The sequence below is a fragment of the Puma concolor genome, chromosome B2 (genome assembly GCF_028749965.1).
Source record: "Puma concolor isolate L17-30 chromosome B2, mPumCon1.1.hap2, whole genome shotgun sequence".
Classification (NCBI taxonomy): domain Eukaryota; kingdom Metazoa; phylum Chordata; class Mammalia; order Carnivora; family Felidae; genus Puma; species Puma concolor.
In genome coordinates this window covers 131,035,120-131,052,245 of record NC_141671.1, presented here as the reverse complement: position 1 = coordinate 131,052,245, position 17,126 = coordinate 131,035,120, and the positions used below count along the sequence as shown (strand labels likewise).

At 41.1% G+C, this 17,126-nt stretch overlaps 1 protein-coding gene and 1 long non-coding RNA gene across 19 annotated transcripts in view; one reads left to right on the top strand and one right to left on the bottom strand.

Moving 5' to 3' along the window:
• The window catches only part of LOC147581259 (uncharacterized), a 169,760-nt gene extending 156,368 nt beyond the window's left edge, over positions 1 to 13,392 (top strand). For 2 of the 7 annotated variants that reach the window (XR_015251587.1, XR_015251592.1), the window contains 6 exons: positions 1,019 to 1,137; positions 1,982 to 2,049; positions 3,044 to 3,156; positions 4,171 to 4,350; positions 4,635 to 5,417; positions 10,676 to 13,392. This is a non-coding gene — a long non-coding RNA (uncharacterized LOC147581259). The remainder of the gene's footprint in view (positions 1 to 1,018; positions 1,138 to 1,981; positions 2,050 to 3,043; positions 3,157 to 4,170; positions 4,351 to 4,634; positions 5,418 to 10,675) is intronic. The other 5 variants (XR_015251600.1, XR_015251594.1, XR_015251597.1 and 2 more) reach the window with 4 other exon arrangements.
• AIG1 (androgen induced 1) overlaps positions 1 to 17,126 on the bottom strand; it is a 245,402-nt gene that overhangs the window by 104,066 nt on the left and 124,210 nt on the right. The gene's annotated exons all lie outside the window — the stretch shown is intronic.

Genomic DNA, 17,126 nt, shown 5'->3' with positions numbered 1-17,126 from the left:
AGTATTTAGTTAGTGGCAGGGCAAGAGTGACTTTCATTCAGTCATTTATTCATTCAATAGACACTTACTGAGCTCCTCTTATGTGCGAAGTATCTGAGGCAGAAGCATAAAGCAGGTGTATGTCCTCCTTGCGGGATGTGTGAAACATAAACCTGATTATAATACACAACAGAGAACATCCTGTGCTGTAGGATATGCAAGCAACATTGTTAGTAGATTCAAGGGGCAAAGGGAGAGCTTCTCCCCGGGCAGATTGGGGAGGGCTTTGTGGAAGATGTCACATGTCAGCATGAAAGAAAAGTGGATTTCAACAGTGGAGACAGAAAAGAAGGATGCAACAGTTGAGCGAGAGCGTATAAGCAAAGGCACGAGGGAAGACATGGCAGTGAGGAAATCGTGGAGTTTGTTAAGAACTTGCTATAGATAAAGGGCAACGCTTGGAATTAAGTCTGGAAAAATAGATTGAACCCCAAAAAGAAGACTTTAAATGCCAAGCTAGAGAGTTCGAACTTTATTAAGTGGGCAATGGGAAGTCATTAAAGGGTCTTGAGGCAGAGAATGGTTTAAGAGATGTAGTTTCGGAAGATTAACTGACATGAGCCCACAGGATATATTAGAGGGGAGAAATGGAAGGCGAGGAGCTCAACCAAGAGAACATTACTTCCTCCAAGTGACAGGGATTGAGGACAGCTTTGGGGACAGGAGGAATGAAAACAAAAGGTAGATTCAGAAAACACTGAAGGCAAACATTGGAATAGCAAGAAGAAAGGCAAAGGGAACTAGTATTTATTGAGGACATACTACCTGTTACTCAGAACACTAGATATATAGGATAAACAAATGTCCTTTTCTTGCCACAATCTGTTTATGCCTTCTTCTCTTTTTTTTCTTTTCTTTTGTTTTCTTTGATCATGAGATAATTATTAACAATGGCTCCTTTCATTCTCCATGTGTTCTGGCTCGGACAATGTGGTACACAATCCTGTTTTTATATACTTTTCATCTTTGCTTCCTCCAGTTTGCCATCTTCCACTGTGCACCTGAAGATGCTGAACATCTGAGGAGTCGCCTCATGGCGTGTGGCCAGTAGGTGGAAGAGCCTGGATCTGAATCCAGATCTATAGAGTTCCAAAACGGGTGTGATTTCTACTATATCTGCTCTCCTGCCCCCAAATTATGGCAGATGGTAGAGAGCAGAGAGGGGGACATTCATTATCAGAAAAGGAATGTCAGAGAGAATCAGGTTAGGGTACATGTTGACGGGTTCTGGTTTGCATGTGTGATCTCTTGTCAGGTCTCTAAGGTGCTGGAAAGATATAGAAGTAGCTGGAATACTGGCTGGAACCTGGGAGTGAAATCACTGTAGTTACAGGTTTGTGAGCCTTCCAAATCAACAGATGGGGGACGCTGGGGCTGAATGACGTGGCCAAGCTTGAGACTGCAGGACAAAGGTCACAGCTCAGATGCCTGCAGTGGCTGGGCAGGTCACACACATGAGTGGGCAGGTGTGAGACATTTTGGAGTGGCATGAGGAGGTGTTTGTGAGGATTATCTTCATTCCTCTCAGAAATTATTTGCAATTTTGGATAGACACAATATAGTCATTTAAATGGTAGTCTATTTCTTAATTAAAGCTGGCAACTAGAGTAATTTCCTGTATTTAAAAAAATCACAGTTTATTGGGGCGGCTGGGTGGCTCAGTTGGTTAAATGTCCGACTCTTAATTTTGGCTCAGGTCATGATCCTAGATCATGGGATCAAACCCTGTTTCAGGCTCTGTGCTGATTGTGGAGCCTGAGTGTGATTCTCTCTCTCCCCCTCTCCCTGCTTCTCTCTCTTTCAAAAAAAATGAATACACTTAAAAAAATTAAAAAATCACAATTTATTTATAAAAATAGTTATTTTGTTAGTGATAAGACTAATTAACATAACAAAATTATAAATTATAGGCATTCATTTTTGTCTCCTTATTTTCCCCTAGGAGATATCTCAAGTGAAAATTTTTTAAAAGTACAATTAGTTCTGATCAGAATCACCAGCTATGTGCAAGTATGTTAAAACAAATTGCAGTGCATTTTTACTGTCCTAAACAATGGCCAAATAACTCAGACACCATTGCCATGAGCACGTAGGTGAGGGCGGGATTAGGGGGCAGGGTAGAGGAAGCTGGGGGATGGAGGGGGACAGCATTTCAAAAAACAATATGCTCAAGTTTCAAACTTACATACCAACTTATTTATGTTAGAAAAAAAATTATTTATGAGAAAAAGCTACTAGTCTTGCCATTGTTTCACACTTTCCATTCAAAGGTAAGAAGTGCCTGTAGCCTTCATGGGCCTACACCAGTGGTTCTCAAACTTTTACCAGTGTGAGATTTACTTGGACTTCTTTACTGGAGGACTCATTACAACACAGATTGCCGGCCACCTCTCAGGATGTTCTGATTCCATCGTTCTGGGATAGGTTGTGAGAGTTTGTATATTTAAGCAGTTCCCTAGCAATGGTGATGCTCTTGGTCCGGGGACCACACTTTGAGAACCTGTGTTCTACACACCAGTGGGCATGCTAGACAGGGGCTGGCTGGCTTCTGTCTGTTTCGGAATTACCGTGGAGCATAAACATCCACTAAGGCCCTGTTTCTCATGGCACTCTGGAAAATGATTCAACGACATGGCTTGGAAAAGAGGTCCAACTTTTTGCCTCATTGTCTGTGTTCTGAATCCAACCTAGTTTAATATTTTGGAAAATGTTACCCTTTTCTGTACCGAGCAAAGTAAATATTTTGTCAGTTGTTAAGGATGAGCTGCAGAGTAAGACCTAAAGATGTATCCAAATTCAGCAGGAAAGCTTGGAGCTGCTTTGGAACTTTTTCCAGATTGTGATTTGTAATGTATTTCAGAAGCCAGCAGAAATACCAACCACTCGATCTATTAAGAAAAGGCTGAATGAACCTTTTCACAGCACTTTTTTTTTCCACACCAACTCTCATTACGCTTGGCAAAGAAAAGAGAAAGAAGTGAAAAAAATGCGTTTCTGTCCATAGGATTTCATCTGAGCATTGTTCTCACATAAAGAACTTAGTAGCAGAGAGTTTTAGAATCGGAAGATCTTGAACAATTCCTTTGTGACAGTTAAAACAACTAAGGCTCAAGGAAGGTAAGTCATTTGCCCGAGGACCAGACAGTGGCAGAGCTGGAGCTGGAGTTAAGCTCAAAAGCTCTTGGCTCCTGGGTCAGCACTTTTCTTACCATGACACGCCACCTTCCATGCAGCAGAATCCTATGAGACCCATTTGAAAAACAAACAAAAACCAAATCCTACCAGTGGTGTATTTCATGCTGTGCTTTCCCCCCTAAGTCACTCGGGTATGGTTGGCTTTGCATAACGGCGACAGTGCTGGGGAGCAGACAGGAGAGGTCCTGGAGGGTGCTTTTCTCATCTTCCTTGCTAGGCATTTCCCGAATCATTTTCCATTATAGTGATTTGGGATTTTAACGTGATGGGTGGGTGGAGATAGTACAGACACAAACCTCATGGTAACAAAGATAAGCCCCACATTTTGACAAAGACATATGTGGGGAGGACTTAGAAGGGCAAAGGGTCTTAGAGATCATTAGGTTCACACGTCTCATGTATGGATGAGGAAACTGAGGGTCTTAGGAGCCCAGGAACTTGCTGGGTGTTCAATCTATTCAGTGGCAGAGCTCATGCCTGGCCACGGGTCTCTTGTCCTATAGCATGTTACCACTTGGACCTTATCAACCTGTCTACTGTACTATGGTATGTTGATTTAAGCCAGAAAAATGCACGCTCCACTGTGAGTCTAGATCCAACAATACTGAATCTATTCAGCTTTCAGAAAGAAATATGACAAGGGTGCCTGGGTGGCTCAGTTGGTTGAGCATCTGACTTTGTTTCAGGTCACGATCTCATGTTCGTGGGTTCGAGCCCCACATCGGGCTCTGTGTTGACACCTCAGAGTCTGGAGCCTGTTTCAGATTCTGTGTCTCCCTCTCTTTGCCCCTCCCCTGCTCATGCTCTGTCTCTCTTGGTCTCTCAAAAATAAATAAATAAATAAATGTTAAAAAAATTATAAAGAAAGAAATATGGTAATAATAATAGCTAACATTTCTTTTTTTGTGTTTTTTTTAAATTTTATTTTTGAGACAGAGTGCGAGTGGGGGAGGGGCAGAGAAGGAGACACAGAATCTGAAGCAGGCTCCAGGCTCTGAGCTGTCAGCACAGAGCCTGATGCGGGGCTCAAACCCATGAACTGTGAGGTCATGACCTGAGCTGAAGTTGGATGCTTAACTGACTGAACCACCCAGGAGCCTCAACAGCTAACATTTTGTGAGTGCTAACTCTATGCTAGGCATTGTTCTAAGCTCTTTCCATGGACTATGCATTTAATCCATCATATCACTGAGGAAGATAAAATACTGTAAGGCAGGACATGGAAATTAAAGATGAAATTAAGTAATGAATGTGAAGCACTCATGAGGCCTGTGCTATTTTCCCAGGACATGTTATTGTCTGTTAAATGTGATAATATAAGTAAAGGGTTTAAAACAGCTCTTGGCTCACAGAGCTTACTACATACTAGCTGTTATTATCACATTTTTCTGTTTCTTCAGGTGGAACAGACCAAAGCAACTGGATCTAGATAAAAGTTATGAGCCATGTTAGATTCAAACACAGGTAATATCCTTGGGAACCAGCTGCCACCAGCGGAGACCACAGAGACCACAGTGGAACTTGGATGAAAATGCACTCAAAGGCCAAAGGCTAAAGCCAGAGACCACAAAAGAACTGAATTAAACAAGTTTTTACTGGGCCTTGGTTTCAAGGAGCTCAGAGGGTTTACCAGACTTCTTGTCGGCCTTCATCACACCCAAGTTAGAGGGGAAAGTGAATATTATATGAAGATGGCTTTCATATGAAGGCAGTCTGCAAAAGCAAAACTGATCACTCAAAGCCAGTGGGTGAGGACCCAATTTCCTTAACAAGAATGCACGGATATAATGGTGAAGGAAAAGAATATCACCATTAATTAAGATGAAACAACAACACTACTACTCATTAAAGTACCCAAGGCAGGTAAACTGCCTTGTAAATTGACCACTTGGGAATGTTTGGCTTACCAGGTACTTGCACACCGGCAAGAAAGTCAGGAAATCCAGACAGAGTCCACCCTGCTGCTGCTCACCTCCTCTCCTATCTGGCAGCCAGAAAGGATTTGTTCTGTTTTGTTACGGAGGGATAAACTAGGATCAGTGAGTGGAAGACTCATGAAGGTAGATTTTTGGCTCGAGAGAACACTTTTCAAAAATTAGATGACCCAATGATGAATGTGCTGCTAGCTAAGGTGATGCGTGCTCTGTAGGTGATCAAGGAGAAGCCCCAGGAACACACATTCGGTATGCAATTATGGGTATCATAATTTTCATTATTGTTGTAATCATTATCTTATTAGCATTCCACCGGGCAGATATGGGCATTGATTAGTGTTGAAAATGGTTCCACCAAGAGAGGCCAGTTGATTTCAGGTCAAACTTGACTTTGAATGAAGGTTCTATCATTTACCAGTTATATGATTTACAGCTGGTAATTAAACCTCTCTAAGCCTCAGTTTCCTCATCTGTGCAACAGAGATTACAATAAGTACCTCTCTTGTTCATTTATTCATTCACCCGATACTTAACAAGGCATCTACTGTGGGCAAGGCACTTTTCTCGGTGTTGAGGATTTGGTGATGAACAAGATAGACAACATCTTTATTCTCCATGGGGTCCACATTTCAGAGTATGTGGAGAGAGTCAGAAACTATACGAGTAAAAATAAATATAACAAACTAATAAGCTGATTAAATACTTATGCAGGTAGTAATAAATGTTGTGAATCAAACAAGATACGATGTCCAGGATATCTTTAGTTAGGATGGCCAAAGCAGACTTCTCTTAGAATGTGACATATACATTGGAACCTAAAATAAGAGAAGGGGCCCTATGACCTGAGCTGGACTACTGTGTTTGGAGTGGGGTGGGGTGAGTAGTTTCAGATGAAGTTGATGGAGAGGATTAAAGGAGGTAATATAGGATGATCTGCCTTGCAGTTCACGGTGCACAGAAAGCACTTGTGTTATTCCTACTAAAAAAATTTCATGACACATCGATGCGCTTGTGTAGACGGCAGACAGAGGCATCACTTCTCTATTCCTGGATATTCCCAAATGCCCGGGTCTCACCACCCTGCTAATACCCAATCCAATCCTAGCATGATCTGAATTTTAACCACTGGAGAGTACAGCATTTCAGAGCTAGAGGAGAACTTGGTCGTTCCAAACATGAATTAAGACATCATGATAATGGGTAATCTGAGGGTTCCTTGAAGCAGCCTCTGAAGCCCTGAGAAACAGAAGACTGGGGTGGTTAAGAGGATGGGACCCTAGGCCTCCTGCTATTACTTCAACCAGAAGAATTCTACAAGTGTCTGTTTTATTTTTTATTTTTCACTTGAAAACTGAGTTGTTTCGCTAAAGACAACCCTAAAGCTTGAAAGTCCAGTTTTGTGGGTAAGGAAATTGAGCCTCAAAGAAGTTAAATGACACAGTCAAGGTCATTTAGCTGATAATTGGCCAAGTGGAACTAGGACCCATCTCCTGACCTCTGATTTAATAATTTCTTCCTATGTTTTGTTAAATAAAACACATACACCCCCCTGTATAGGTATGGGATTTGTTTCTGTGCAACTTTGTGCTAACCAATTACCTTTAGTACAAATGTATATCTGAGTTCTGATGCTTTGGAAGATATCACTTCTATTTAATTAATTTTGAAACAACAAATACAGATCCTGTTTTCAGTGTCTTGCAGTTCACAGAGGTTTCCTCAGAAAGAAAAGATGTTTCAGTTAGAGTCTAGGAGTAAAATGTGAGGGAATAGGATTGAAGCAGAAATTTCTGAAAAAAAAAGTTTTAGAAGTTGAATTAGTCTTTCTTTCCTCCTCTAAGGGAAAACTAAAACTAAAAATTGGTGAACTACACCAATTGGTGTATTTTGCTAGAAAAAAACAGGTATAGTTTACTAGAATAAACTATGGAGTTGGGGGTCAAAAACTGGCAGAGGTTTAGGAAAAGAACAAAAGATATGATTTGCACGATGCTGAGAATGAACAAGGATACCCAATTCTAGGAATCACTACCTTTGATAGTGGCAACTGTTTTTGTTCTGTTTAGACTCAATTTCTCGTGGAGAAGTGGGGGCCACATGGCTACTCCATGAGAAGCAGGTTTGGAAGAAGAGAGAAATCTGCAAATATTTTTGAAGACATATGTCAAACACCTGCTTCAGGGACAAGAAGTTGGGCAGGAGGGTTTGATCAAATGGAGGCAAATTTCCTAGTTGGAAAGGGATAGTAACAACGGGCAGCCTTTGGTACTTTATTCTGTTTTTGACCATCCAAGCACTACTGCCTCGTAGGACGAGGTAATTTCAAGTGTTTCCTGGATTAGCTGACAGCAGTTAAGAATAAGTTGTCTCCCTTTTGGTCAATTAATGCCAGCAACTAAAGCAAAGGGACAGGAGCATTTTCACTAGGTTGCAAATCTTCCGAGCTCAAGGGACTCTCAGAAGAAGGCTAATAGTTTTCTCTTCAACTGAGAGTAAAGCTGTTCCAAAAACTCCTACAACTAAATGGAAAATAAAAAGACCCAAATGAGGCCAATACTTGCAGTAAGTATAAATGACTATCTTCGCTCTAGATAGACTTCATTCAAATTGCTAACGCAAAGTAAGCAAATTCACAAATGAGAAAATGCAATTAGTAAATACACAAATGAGGAAACATTCACACTAAAATCACAATGAGATGCTGTACCCCCTCCTATTGCATGAGAGCTGACAAGGGGGCAGTGAGGTTGGTGACCTCATGCATTGCCGGAGAGCGGCATAAATCGATACAGCCCTTCCAGAAAGAAAGCAATTTGGCAACACATATTGAGCTATAAACACGGTCATACCACATGACCAGTGATCCCACTTGTCAGACTCTATCTTAAATAAAAATATGTGAAAAGCTACAACCATAAAGATGTTGGAAGAATGTTTAAAATATTACAAAGTTAGAATGGGCAAGGAATTTCAATTCAATTCAGCGAATGGTAATTGAATATCCACCAGTAGCTGGGTATAATAAAGGAGAGTTCCTTTCCTCAATAATTAATAATCACAGCTTAATGCCTGTACTCTTTTCAGTATTAGGCACCCTTTGGAAAGAAGGTTATGGAGACACGAAGAGATTAAAATGTGTGCAATATATTAAGTTTAAGAAGCACAAACAATATATTTATCATAATGTTCAGAGGGAAAAAAGAAAATGAAAAAGCCCTGAAGGAAATAAACCAAAATGGTACCAATAACAGAATCATGGGTCATGTTTTCTTTATCTTAATTTTTCTCTAATGTTGGTTATATTACTTTTAAAATATAGAACAATAATAAAATGGAGTAGAAAAACAGAGAAAAATAAAGCAGTGATTGAATAAAGAAGAAGATCAATGAGGAAAGTCCCAAGTACACTTAAGAATTTTTATTCATTTAGGGGCGCCTGGGTGGCGCAGTCGGTTGAGCGTCCGACTTCAGCCAGGTCACGATCTCGCGGTCCGTGAGTTTGAGCCCCGCGTCAGGCTCTGGGCTGATGGCTCAGAGCCTGGAGCCTGTTTCCGATTCTGTGTCTCCCTCTCTCTCTGCCCCTCCCCCGTTCATGCTCTGTCTCTCTCTGTCCCCAAAATAAATAAACGTTGAAAAAAAAAATTAAAAAAAAGAATTTTTATTCATTTAAAAATTGCTTTTAATTGTATATCTGTAGTAATTGATTAGCACTAAGGACTTGTCAATTTAATAAACTGTTTTATTTTAGTAGAAAAATTGTGAGGGTTCTAAAACAGAGATTTATTGAACCTCACTCATGGAGACCTTCAGAATCTCACATAAATAAATTACCTGGAAGCAGGAATTTAGGAAATGCTGCTATCTAAAAATGACAGGCAAAAATTTACTGCAAAGGTTTGGGCTTGAAGAACAGAGAAGATTCTGGAGTCCCAAAAGTGGCTCTTCCTGGCACGGACCTTCCTGCAGGTAATGGAGCAGAATAACCTCTTCAGCAAGGAGGAGAAGCCTCATCGAAGGGCAAGGGAGGCCCTTAGCGGCAGGGATTTCTAGGTATTCTGAGTCCCCCAAATTAACTGCTCCAATTCCCTGGGCCCTGCTCTTCCCAGGACACTGGAAGATACTGTGTGTTCAGCTAACATTATGGCTTAAAATCCCATGGGATTAAACTTTGTGGGATTTAATTTTTTACTAAAATACCTCTGTTCGGAGGCCACATACATAAAGGACTTTTTTTTTTTTTTTTTTTTTTTTACATGACCATTGAAGGTTCTTGGATTTTTCTTGTACCTTGATCCAAGCAGGTGTGGTTTGGAGCTCCTCATTCTACATCTCACCTTAGGGGCCTCGGATCTCTCATATCTTTTCCCGTCTTCCATGGCAGTGGTAATCCAAAACCTTTCCTTCCCTCCATGAGTGGTTGATGCAAGATGAGCACAGATGCATTTAATTAAGTCATTGACCACTGGGTGCCATGAGCTGTTGGAATCACATTCTGGATATTAAATAGGACTTTGCAATCTACCTAATCTAGGTTACAGAATCAATTCCCAATTTCTTCATATTTCCTGGAGAGTCTGTTTCCTGAAACCCACTCCTGGGATCAATTTCCATATCAACCATAGTTCTTGATTGCAGGCAATTGAAACTGATCTGATTATAATTAACCTGACAACAACTCCACCCCCACCCCACCCCTAATTTTTGAAAGGGTACTGGGGGCTCATAGAACTAAACAGAGTCTGAAGGATCAGGTTCATAAAGTGCCAGGAACAGGAGCTCTGAAAGTGTTGGTTGATCTTACAAGCTGGTTCCAGTTCTATGTTAGAGAGAAATTACGAAAAGTAGTAAAAGGCATAAAAAGATCTTATTTATATATGTGTAGTATGTGTAATGAAAATATCTACCATTGACTTAAAAAAATTTTTTTTATGTTTATTCATTTTTGAGAGAGAGAGAGATAGAGTGTGAGCAGGGAGGGGCAGAGAGAGAGGGAGACACAGAATCTGAAGCAGGCCCCAGGTTCTGAGCTGTCAGCACAGAACCGGATGCGGGGCTTGAACTCACAAACTGTGAGGTCATGACTTGAGCCGAAGTTGGATGCTTAATCAACTGAGCCACCTAGATGCCCCCTCCACCACTGACTTTTAATTGTGATTTTACCACTAACTAGTTGTATAACCTTGCATTTTGCATTCTGAGCCTTAATAACACCCTATGTAAAAAGAACCAGTTTAGAGCCTGTTTAAACTATGGCTTCCTTCTAGCTTTCATATTCCTTGAGTCTATACCAACAGCGAGGACCTGTCTGAGACCTCTTCTCTCCTGAGCCGGTGCCCCTGGGAAGAACACAGCTAGGGAAGCACAGACCACTTCTGTTAAAACCCCAATGCAGCCACGGAATCCTTCTCAACACAGAGCTCCAGACAGCTACTAGCCGTCGGCTGGAATCTGCACGGAATGGGAAATCAATTTGCCATTCTCTCTCTGTACTTGTTCTGTTTTCACAGGATGAGCTAAACCAGAAGAGCCAAGACATCCAAAGAGCATCAGGAAAAGTCTTTGCTGAAAAGAATCTTCAAGACCAGCTTGTGCCCTGCTGCTAAACATCAGTTCAGCTTGTAAAATCTCCCTGGTAACACCGTACAATAAGGTACCATCCAGTCAGCCTGGAAGTTTCATCATATAACTCAAACACGCTTCAGGGGCTCTCAGTATGGTGTCCTTCACTCCATTCTTAAAGGCCTTGTTTTTTGTCCTCCATTCTCCTTGTCCACACACCTGACGACTGTCCCATTTATATTCTGCTGGAACCCTCCAAACTAACCATAATGGAACTGAGGGAAACCTAGAAAAGCCCTGGATCCGATTCACTTGGTCTCCATAATCAAAAGAGTCTGGAAACAGAAATGTCAGGACTTTGTAAATTTCAATCAGGACAAAGTAGGGGAGAAGCAGTCTACTGAAAGAAAAACTATTTTCAAAAATGAAATGGAGTCTTGACGATTCTCCCAACTTAGAAGGCTCATCTCACCAAATACGATGCATTGGTCAGGGTTAGTTTTGGCTACAGATACCACAAAGACTCGACGTCACGGTGCCTTGGAGCAGGGAATAACAGGTGCCAGCCCATGGACTCAATCCAGCCTGCTGCCTATTTTGGTATATTGAAATTTTATTTGAACACAGTCACTCCTGTGTGTATGTGTTGTCTGTGGCTGCTTCTGTAATCCACCAGTAGAGCTGCACAGTTGTGAAAGAGATCTATGTGGCCTCCAGAGCCTAAAAGGTTTATTAGCTGGCTCTTTACTAAACAAATTTGTAACTTGTTGCTTTGTAACTTGTAAGTTTGTAAGTTGTTAACTGCTGCCTTAGAGTATCAATGTAGTTCCCTCTCATAAGTCCAGAGGCCAGCAACACAGGAGTTAATAGCGTCATCAGGGAAAGGACTCCCTCTGTCTTTTCTGCTTTGACATCCTAGCACATGGCTTTCCTCATCAAGATGACCCCATGGTTTCATGGTCCAGAATGGCTTCTGAGACTCTTATTACCATTTCTAAAAAGCAAGCTAGAAGAAAGAGGAAAAGCAGAAGAATAAAGGCTGGGGGGGGTGGGGATTGCCTTCCTGATGAGCCCTGATTAAGTAGCTTTCCTGAAGTCCCGCAAAAACACTTCCATCTACATTTTATTTGCCAGAACTTATCCATTTGCCATATCTAGCTGCAAAGCAGACTGGGAAATAAAGATTAAAAAAAAATTGGTAACCATGTGCCCCACTCAAAATAAGTGTATTACTTTGGAGAAAAGAAACAATGTATGCTGAGTTAGCAGGTAGCAGTCTTGGCTACCAAAGAGTATTTAGTGAAATCATGCATAGCAGATTTACTGATAACTGATACCTTGTTTCATTTGGGGATGGAAGTTTCTGAAGAATACAGAATTTGTATTCTGGCATTACAAATTATACTTCTTTTGTCTTGTGTCTTAATCATTTGGTATATGTATGTCTTATGTTTAATCACTTGGTACGTCAATTAATATCAGTGACTTAGTCCACTTGGGCTCTTTTAATACAAATATCAAAACTATCACGCACTGGGAGGCTTAAACAACAAACACTTATTTCTTACAGTTCTGGAGTCCAAGGTCAAGGTGCCAGCAGATTGATGTGTCTGTTGAGGACCCAGTTTCTGGTTTATAGGCAGCTTTCTTCTCACTGGGCCTAACATTGGTAGAAAGAGAGTGAGAGAGCTCTCTTGGATCTCTTTTTTAAGGGCACTAAACCCATTCATGGGGGCTCCACTCTCATAACCTTATCACCTCCCAAAGGTTGCACCTCTTGTCACCATTGCCTTTTGGGTTAAGATTTCAACATATGGATTTGGGGGGGACACATTCAGTCCATCGCAGTGATTGATTGATTCACGCATACAACAAGACTTACTGAGGACCGACACTGTTCCAGGCACGGGGTGAGGCAAAGGCAAAGTGCAATAACCCCGAGTCCCTGCCCTCAAGGAGTCTGAGTCAACAGGGGAGAGAAGCAAGCACATGGACAATGGCGTTTCAGGGAGAGAAGTTTCCTGGGGAAGCAGATATCGGCACACTATGGAAAGCACACAGGAAGGTCTTGAGACTTGCGCTGAACATGGAAGAACTAGCTAGAAGTATTTTGCAGGGTGAAGGACTGGGAGCAAGGGCATTCCAATATGAGGAAGGAGTGTGTGCAAAGACATGAGAAGAGAGGGTGGGTACATGTAGCCTGGCTGAGCACAGGGTGTGCCGGGGGGCACAGGAGATTATCTGGAGAGGTGGGCACAGATCACCCCCAGAACAGAAGGGACCTCTGCATAAAAGGCACTGAGTTTCCTCTGGACAGTGATGAGTAGGCACTGAAGGATACCACTTAGGAGAGGGACACGATCAATCTGTGTTTCATAAAGCTCATTCTGGTCATAGTGAGGACAGACTGGGGTGGGGCAAGAAGTAGGAAGACAGCAGGAGCCTTCCATTTACTCCTTGTCACATATTTTGCAATTATGTTTAAGTTAAAGTATGATCTTGTATTGTTGTAAGAGAATATCCATTCAGCCAATGGCTACTTAGTAAGGGAATATAATGGATAAAATTAACCTGTACAGTAAAACCTTGGATTGTGAGTTACTTCTTCTGGGAGTGTTCTGCAAGAGGACCAAACATTTCTAATAAATTTTAACTTGATAAATGAGCAATGTCTTCCAATACGAGTATTACATGACACTGAATGTCACATGATCACAACTGAGCCAATGGTTTCTGTCTCTCTCTGTCTCTGTCTCTTTCTGTCTCTGTCTGTCTCTGTCTCTCTCTCTCTCTCTCTCTCTCTCTCTCTCTCTCTCTCTCTCTCTCGCTCTGGGATTGTGGGTGATAATCAATGCAATGTCACATTCCTGCAAAATCCTCAAAAGGAGGCAAAAACAAGTGTCATTGGATAGGTTCCTTGTTAAATTTGCATGAAAAGGATTCCATTAAGCCAATAGATAGCAGTGATTCCATTAGTGATAGTGAAAGTCGTCCTACACAATAACCCCCCTCTCTCTTGTCTCCCTCACACCAGCCACGAAGGTTTTCAAAGGTAGGTGCAGGTGAATTTGTTTTTCTTTATATTTTGTATTTTATTATTTTGTGTCATATTACAGTATCTTAATCATTTTTATATGAATATTTTTGGGTTGTGGAATGAATCATCTGAGTTTCCATTATTACTTATGGGGAAATTCACTTTGATACGCAAGTGCTTTGGATTACGAGCGTGTTTCAAGAACGAATTATGCTCGCAAAACAAGGCTTTCCTGTATTTCTTTTCTTTTTCTTTCTTTCTTTTTTTTTTTTTTTTAATGAGTTCAAGCCCCATGTTGGGCATAGAGCTTACTTTATTTTTTATTTTTTTAATTTATTTTTTTTAATTTTTATTTTTTTTCAATATATGAAGTTTATTGTCAAATTGGTTTCCATACAACACCCAGTGCTCATCCCAAAAGGTGCCCTCCTCAATACCCATCACCCACCCTCCCCTCCTTCCCACCCCCCATCAACCCTCAGTTTGTTCTCAGTTTTTTAAGAGTCTCTTATGCTTTGGCTCTCTCCCACTCTAACCTCTTTTTTTTTTCTTCCCCTCCCCCATGGCTTTCCTGTATTTCATTTAATCTTTGCAGTCATTCTGTGGAGCCCCATCTTACACAGGAGGTAAGTGAGGCTGAGAAAGGTGAGGCGGCTTGCCTAAAATCTCACAGCTGACTAAACGGTAGAGTAGGGTTTGCGTTAAGGTTTTATGATCCCAAGTCCAGTGCTCTTTAAAACTGCATGTTGAGAGCAACAAGCATTCCAGACTCAACCTGTCACCCCTACATCCAGTCCAGGCAGCACTATTTGCATATCTTGGCAGTAACATATCTTAGTGGCTTTAAATGTAGGAAAACACGGAGGCATTTCCCTTCAGTCACTTTATGAAGCAAGATATCAAGAGAATTTTATTAGGCTTTGGCAAATACTCTTAATAGGAAAAATCAACCATATATTTTATTATTCTTTTGTTCAGTGCTGTGGCAATTATTCAAACACTCACGAAAGATCTATGTTTCTCTATAATTCCAACTTTCTATTTGATTATAGTCCATGTTTCATCATTTATGAGAGGAGTAATAAGAATAGACTTATTCAAAATAACTTGTTTAAAGTCTCAAATCGACTAAATTAAGTAATATTTTTATTTTTTTAATTGCTCACACAGATTTTTGTCTTCTCAGAAAGAACTTCCAGATACTTGCTCTCTTCTCATGACCTCCATGTTTGAGCGGGAGGCTGCCCCTTATTTATTATGCCATCCTATACTCTGTCAAAACATTTGAAGGCCTGCATTGTGATAGTTTCCTCATCTTTTTTTTCTCCACTAGATAATAAGATCCTTGAAATCAGCAACAGAGTATGTATTTGTATCTCTACAAATGCACACTAACTGGCATTTGATAGCCCACAATAATTGTTTCTGGATTAATTAATAAAATGCAGCAACAATATAACTAAACATACATAATTACATTTAAAATGGTACTGTAAGAATATTTAGCACATTAAAAAATCTACCTTTTCTATAATTTTACTGCAAAAAATCAAAAAGCTCTAGGAACAACTTCAGGGATGTAGAATTCAGTGGGGCTATTTAAGGCTTCATTTTGACATTTGTTAAGACTTAGGATCACGATGCTTTTTAAGAAGTTGATCCAGAGATGGCTGCTTCGTGGTTCCATTTTTTCCCCACCATCACATCTCCCACGCAAAGCACAGGCTTTACAGATTAAGTCTGCCTTTCTTGGTTTAAAAGCAGAAAGTCTTTCTGTTTTGTTGAGTTGCTGTCTTACGAGAACAGATGCTGGCCATGCAAGCCTTTAAAATTCACTTTAATTTCTATTGTTTGACTGTTCTTCATGCTGGTACCTCACCTTTGGGACCTTCTAAGTTTTGGTCTGAATGGGAACTAACCTCAAGGGACCTCTTGTCTGAGGCACAGCCACTCAAAGCTCTCCTACACTCATACATCTTACCTTCTTTCCTCAGGAGTGCAACACCATATGGTACCACATTTACATTTCATGACTCAGTCTTAAGGCTTGGATAGGTGTAACTATAAAGTAATGAGACATTTTCCCCAGAAGATCAAACGTCATAATCTGGTAGGTCCTTTGCTCAGGATTGCCATCTTTCAGAATTGTTTATTTCCATGCCCTCAGCCAATCTATAGTGCTAGATGGTTCTTTCCACCCTGACCTTTCTTTTCTTCCTATGCAGCAGAGTGAGGTACAAAACTCAAATCGAACCCTGTGCAGAGCAGTGGGGAGCTAAGGGCTGATTTTCTTCCTTTCTGTACATGTTCCTTCCCATCCTAAGGTAGCCAGCCTCAGATGGGTGTGTGTGTGTGTGTGTGTGTGTGTGTTGTGTGTGTGTGTGTGTGTTGTGTGTGTGTGTCTGAATAAGATATATAACTGCTGAGCTTCAAAGACTTCATGTTGCCAAGAAGAAAAGGTGGAGACATGAATGGGTTGGAAGCATTAGGCAAGGTAATTGGACTTTAGACATAGGTGGAATTTGAATTATTGGTGGCTTACCACTGCTTCTCAACCCAGGCTGATTTTGCTCTCCAGGGGACATCCAGCAATTCCTGGAGGCATTTTTGGTTGTCACGCTTTGGGGTGGGGAAGGGTTATTACTAGTGGGAGGAGGCCAGCAATGTTGCTAAACATTGTACAATGCACTCCCCTCCCCCACAACAAAGAATTATCTGGCCCAATTATTCAATACTGCTGAGGATGAGAAATGCCGGACTGAGATAAAGGATAATCAGACCAGGTGTCATACTATAAGAAAGAAGAAAAACTGTAGAAATTAACTTACTGTTGCAATTTTAAAAACTCATTCAGATGACATCTCATCAACCTCCCCTCACCTAATGTTTGCATATGAGGCATTTATATGGATACACATTTTCACATATAAGTATTCTTTTGCTCTTGGCACAGAATAAAAGTAGGAGACCTGCAACGTGACTGGCCTCTGGTTCCCAGAACTGAATTAGTCCCACCCTGGTATTTATTCACTTTCTCAGAATCCTATGCTGTGTGTCTCCTTCATGGCACCAGTCACCATAGACATTTGTGCCATTCTCATTTCCAGTATGGCTCTCCTACAAGAGTGTGAGCCTCATGAGGCCAGGAACTGGGTCCAATCCATCCCAGGACCCAACCCAGCATCTGGTGTATGCAGGGCGTGGGGGGCAGTTAAGAGAGTGGACACTTTGTGGTGTCCACAAACTGCCTGGGCTTAACTTCGCACTCTACCACTAAGTCACGGTGCAACCTCAGGCAGTCACCATAACTTTTGCAAAGGCTCAGTTTCCTCATCTATAAAAATGGTGTATATGGCACCTGC